The following is a 6115-nucleotide window of genomic DNA, read 5'->3' as shown; positions in this document are numbered from 1 at the left end:
CACTTGGGCGGATATGACGTCACGCTGTTGAAACGGAATAGGGCGAGCTCACGTGAGCGCATTACCCACAGCAACATAAATATCCAGATAAACAAGCAAAGGCAAACAAGGACAGACAGACAGACAGACAGACAGACAGACAGACAGATAGATAGATAGATAGATAGATAGGGTGGAGCCTGGCCACGCTCCTGCCCCACTCATGTTGACACTAAACTTGTACTGTCTGTACTGGCATTTTGGAAAACGAGCACCAGGTGTGGCCGCTGAAAGCTGTCAAACTCTACAAAAGAGAGACATCCCTGAGAGCTCAGAAAATAAACACAATACAATTTTTTGTTAAGGTTGTGTTGTGTCGTGTCCAAAATGGACCGCATATTGAACACGATCGCGATAGTGGCCGCGATAGTTGCGACAGTGGTCGCGATAGTCAATCCCTGTCCATTGCTAGAGTACTTCACTTGCTTCACTGTCAATGCTGACACAAGTTAATGTAACTGCAATGCAAATTATTAGTAATAGTTGAACTTATTTATTGGTGTTCATGTTGTTCATGACTAGTTGTTGCTCTCTTTTCTTTGAGGGTGTGATTGTGCTTCAGGACCTCAAGAAGAAAGTGGCTTTTGCAACTGCAATGTTTTCTGGTCTCATTTATGCTCTCAACCTGAAGTTCCCCACAAAGTTGCGCTACACTTTTGAGGTTTCAAGTTCTATAGAAGAGTCTGAGAGGACAAAGTTATTTTATTAAGTAAACTTATCAGAATCAGAATGAGCTTTATTGCCAAGTATGTTCACACATACAAGGAATTTGTCTTGGTGACAGGAACTTCCACAGCACAGACAGAATGACAGTGACAAGACAGGTGAGAAGATAGAGTATGTGAACAAGGGACAAAAAATATTTAAAAATATAAAGTACCCAATATACAAAAATAGTCACTAGATACAAATGCAAGGGAGTGTGAGTAAGAGATATGATGTGATAAATAGTTATAAATACAAATATAAATAGCGTTATGTATTGCACTGGTTTACTCTCTAGGGGAGAGATTTAGGTGTTCATGAGGTAGATGGCCTGAGGAAAGAAGCTTTTCTTATGCCTGGCTGTCCTGGTGCTCAGTGTTCTGTAGCGCTGGCCAGATGGCAAGGGTTCGAAGAGGAAGTGGCCTGGATGTGAGGGGTCTAGAATGATTTTGCTAGCCCTTTTACTGACTCTGGACGAGTGCAGTTCTTGGAGAGCTGGGGGGGATGTGCCGATGATTCTTCCAGCAGTCCGAACTATCCGCTGTAGTCTTCTGATGTCTGACTTCGTAGCTGAGCCGAACCAGACAGTTATAGAAGTGCAGAGGACAGACTCGATGACTGCGGAGTAGAATTGCATCAGTAGCTCCTGTGGCAGGTTGAACTTCCTCAGCTGGCGAAGGAAGTACAACCTCTGCTGGGCCTTCTTCACAATGGAGTCTATGTGGGGCTCCCACTTCAGATCCTGTGAGATGGTAGTGCCCAGGAACCTGAATGACTCCACTGTTGCCACAGTGCTGTTCATGATGGTGAGTGGGGATAATGCTGAGGTGTTTCTCCTGAAGTCTACGATCATCTCCACTGTTTTGAGCGTGTTCAGCTCCAGGTTGTTATGACTGCACCAGACAGCCAGCTCTTGGACCTCCTGTCTGTAAGCAGACTCGTCACCATCCCGGATGAGGCCGATGAGTGTGGTGTCGTCTGCAAACTTCAGGAGTTTGACAGAGGGGTCTTTTGCGGTGCAGTCGTTGGTGTACAGGGAGAAGAGCAGTGGGGAGAGCACACATCCCTGGGGGGCTCCAGTACTGATTGTGCGAGTATTGGATGAGAATTTTCCCAGCCTCACTATCTGCTGCCTGTCTGTCAGAAAGTTGGTGATCCACTGACAGATCCACTGACAGAATTCTGATTCTGATTCTGATGTCAAGCTGTAAAATGGTTCTGTGTGTATACATCAGCACATTTTTTTTTTTACATATTTTCAGATATAAGTTGCTTTTAAGTCACACTGTCAACTGACTTGTTAAAGAGATGTAATTTAAACTAAGTTTTGATAAGCATGATCCTTTAAGAGCTAATCTCTGTATTTCACATTGCAATGCATTTAAGAGTATTGTTCATATTGCTCTTAAAGGACGGATGGATCACTTAATGAAATAAAGCCTTTGAATCTAAAGCTGTTTGTTTTATTGAAAATAAAATGGAACATATTGAATAACAACATAAACCATTAAAACTGAACAAAGATAATGATGTAAAGATGATGTGTTTAGATTACATAAAAATAACATGATTCAAACATGTATCTGAATATAAACAAATGATTTTAAGTCAACATGACTGAATTATGTTAGGATAACTTAATCAGAGCATGTACACTTTATTAAAATACATCTGATTAACATAAAATTATTATATTGAAAGCATGTGAATGTGTAGGATACTGTGAAACCAAACCAATTATGTGGAACCAATGTCCATACACACACACACACACACACACACACACACACACACACACACACACATTTTCTGAACCGCTTGTCCCATACAGGGTCGCGGGGAACCGGACCAAAGTCCATAATTCATCTAAATCCAACAAACATTTTTTCAGTGTAGGCACCTTAAAAATCTTTGGGTGGGTCCATACATTTGACTAACCATGTACTGTGACGTGCACTGTACAGCGCTGGACACCAGAAGCGGAGGAAAGGCTCCAGGACTGCTTTGACTCCGTGGACTGGGACATTTTCAGAAACTCACCCTCCAATCTGGACAAGTGGGCCACAGTGGTCACGGACTTCATCAGGTTCTATGTAAATGTCTGCATACCACATAAAACAGTCCGCTTATTCCCCAACCAAAAACCGTGGATTACCACCGAAATCCGAAATAAGATCCGCGCGCGAACTTGCGCGTTTCAGTCCGGAGACATAGACGTGTACAAGAAGAGCAAGTACGAGCTCCGCAAAGCCATCGCCAGCGGGAGAACGAGAATATAGCAGGAAGGTGGAATCACAGTTTAATTGCACTCAAGATGCACGTAGGCTGTGGCAGGGAATCCAAACATTAACAGATTATAAACCACAAAGGCGGTCATTGACAGGTGCCGCTGCATCTCTCCCAGATGAACTGAATGCATTTTATGGCTGCTTCGAGTTCGAGAACAAAGACCCCCTGCTGCGCATCCCCACAGTACATGGTAACGCCGCTCTCACTCTCTCTGTGGCACAGGTGAGAAAAACTTTTAGCAGAGTCAACATCCGCAAAGCTGCTGGACCGAACGGAATTTCAAGGCGAGTTTTAAAAACATGCAGTGAGCAACTGGCTACTGACTTCACGGACATATTTAACACCTCCTTAAAAAGCTCAACTGTACCCACTTGTTACAAAAACACCACCATCATCCCCATTCCTAAGAAGAACAAAGTGAGCTGCCTTAATGACTATCGCCCAGTGACACTGACCCCCATTGCAATGAAATGCTTTGAGAGGCTGGTGCTGGGACACATTAAGGACACCATCCCAGACACTCTGGACCCATTGCAGTTTGCCTATCGCCACAACAGATCCACTGAAGACGCCATATCACATACACTGCACACCACTCTGGCTCACCTGGATAATAAAAACTGCTATGTAAGGTTATTATTTGTGGACTATAGCTCAGCATTTAACACTGTCATCCCAACCAAGCTGATCCAGAAACTACTAGGGCTGGGACAACTGCCGCATTGTGCAATTGGATCCTGGATTTCCTCACCAACAGACCCCAGCGTGTGCGGATTGGCAGTAATACCTCCTCCCCACTGATCCTCAACACTGGCACTCCACAGGGAGGTGTCCTGAGCCCAGTGCTATACTCCCTATTCACACATGACTGTGTGGCCAGTCACAGCTCCAACACCATCATAAAGTTTGCTGACGATACCACCATTGTGGGTCTGATCACCAACAACGATGAGACGGCCTACAGAGGGGAGGTGAGGCTCCTGGAAGAGTGGTGCCAGGACAACAACCTGTTTCTCAATGTCAGTAAAACTAAGGAGCTGGTGATTGACTTCAGGAAACAGGATACAGTTCAGGCACCCATCTACGTAGGAGGGGACATGGTAGAGAGGGTCAACAGCTTCAAATTCCTTGGGGTCACCCTCACTGCCAAACTCACATGGACTGAGCACACAGCATCGACCATCAAAAAGGCCCATCAACACCTCCACTTCCTCAGGCATCTGAAGAAAGCCCGGATGTCCACTACAGTCCTCACCACTTTCTACAGGTGTGCTGTGGAGTCCGTCCTCACAGGGTGTATTACATCCTGGGGTGGCAGCTGCTCCATACAGGACAAGAAAGCCCTACAAAGGGTGGTCAAAACAGCTCAGGAAATCATCGGCAGATAGCTACCAGCAGTCGAGGACATCTACACCACACGCTGCCTCAGAAAGATGATGCGCATCATGAGAGATCATAGTCACTCCGCGCGGGCACTTTTCTCTTCCCTGCCATCTGCAAAACGGCTTAGGTCTATTCGAACCCGCACAGCTAGGTACAGGAACAGCTTTTACCCCACTGTTGTAAGACTATACAACACTAACCAATGTGCCACCTTTAGTAACTAGAGTTGGACTGCTCCACCCAAGCACATTGGTAAATTACACTGTCACTTTAAGTATTCTCATTCTCTCGTTCTGATTTCTCTTCCTGTCAACTGACATTATTGTTACTACTATTACCATTATTTATTGTTATTGCTGTCATTGCTGCTATTGTTATTTACTGTCATTGACACTGTTTTGTTTGTCATTGTTTTGTTTGTGCAGTATTTCTATTGTCCTTGCCATAGTCTGTGGAGAAGCATTCAGGAAGATTTTCATGATACGTGTACATGGTACTTGTATCTATGACAATAAACTTGAAAATTGAAACTAGATTGTTCTGGATAAAATGATTTTCTATCATTTTTGACATTTAATTAACAGTAGGAATTGGACATAGAAATAGTTTGAAATTAATGTAATTGGTAACAGGCGATGCAGCGATTAGGGCTGATCTTGGTACGGTGGTAGTATCTTTGATCAGGGTACTTACCATGAAGTGACATATTAGGAATACACAGCTGTAGAAATGGACGAATACAATAATTTTAAGTATAAATACACACACACACACACTGTCTGAAACTGCTTGTCCCAAGCAGGTGCACGGCAAACCAGAGCCTAACCCAGCAACACAGGGTGCAAAGCTGGAGGGGAGGGGACACAACCAGGAAGGGATGCCAGTCCAGCGCAAGGCACCCCGAGCAGGACTCAAACCCCAGAGCCACCAGAGCGCAGGACCCGACCAAGCCCGTTGCACCACCGTACCCCCCAACACAGCATAAATACAATAATTTTAAGACAATCATTTTTATGGATTTACAAAAATTATGAAGAATTGTTGAACTGTACTTTTTAGTTTTATTTTGTTATATTACTTATAAATTTGTGATTGATTTACTTTGTTTATCCTTGTTTTTGATTATTCATTATTTTACTTGGCATACTGTAATCATCTTTATATACTTTTTCCTTTGTGCCAGTGATATGGCTTACTGCCGAGAGTTCTAGAATACCAGGCACCTCTGCAACATGGAGCTTTTCCACAAAACTGCAGATAGGAGGCTAAAATCTCTTGGCTAATTTAGTTTTGAGAACGTACTGATGGGATGTATTAAAAGAAAGGACGGAGAAGAGAGGTGCGTTAGTGGCGAGTACAAGCACGTAGGAAATATGCCCTTTGCCAATGCATCCACATCTGTAATGGATAACGTCTGGTGAAAACAGCAATAAACCAGCTTTTTAAGCTTTCTTGTGCCTTGTTGTGGAAACTCCAAAGAACCCCAAACTAAAAAAGATCAGTTCTAACAAGATACAATAGTTTTGCCTTTTTGTCTCATGAAGACTTCAGAATCATCAGTGTTCCCAAAAATTTTCATTGAAATCAAATAACTAAATAACAATAAGACAAATACAACATGTGCAACAAGTTTAGCATTTATTTAGTGCAACGCTAATTCAATAATGGGAATCTTAACTGAACAATCAGAAGAAAATAT

The sequence above is a fragment of the Scleropages formosus genome, chromosome 25 (assembly GCF_900964775.1).
Source record: "Scleropages formosus chromosome 25, fSclFor1.1, whole genome shotgun sequence".
In the NCBI taxonomy this organism is placed as follows: domain Eukaryota; kingdom Metazoa; phylum Chordata; class Actinopteri; order Osteoglossiformes; family Osteoglossidae; genus Scleropages; species Scleropages formosus.
This window is presented reverse-complemented; position numbering follows the sequence as displayed.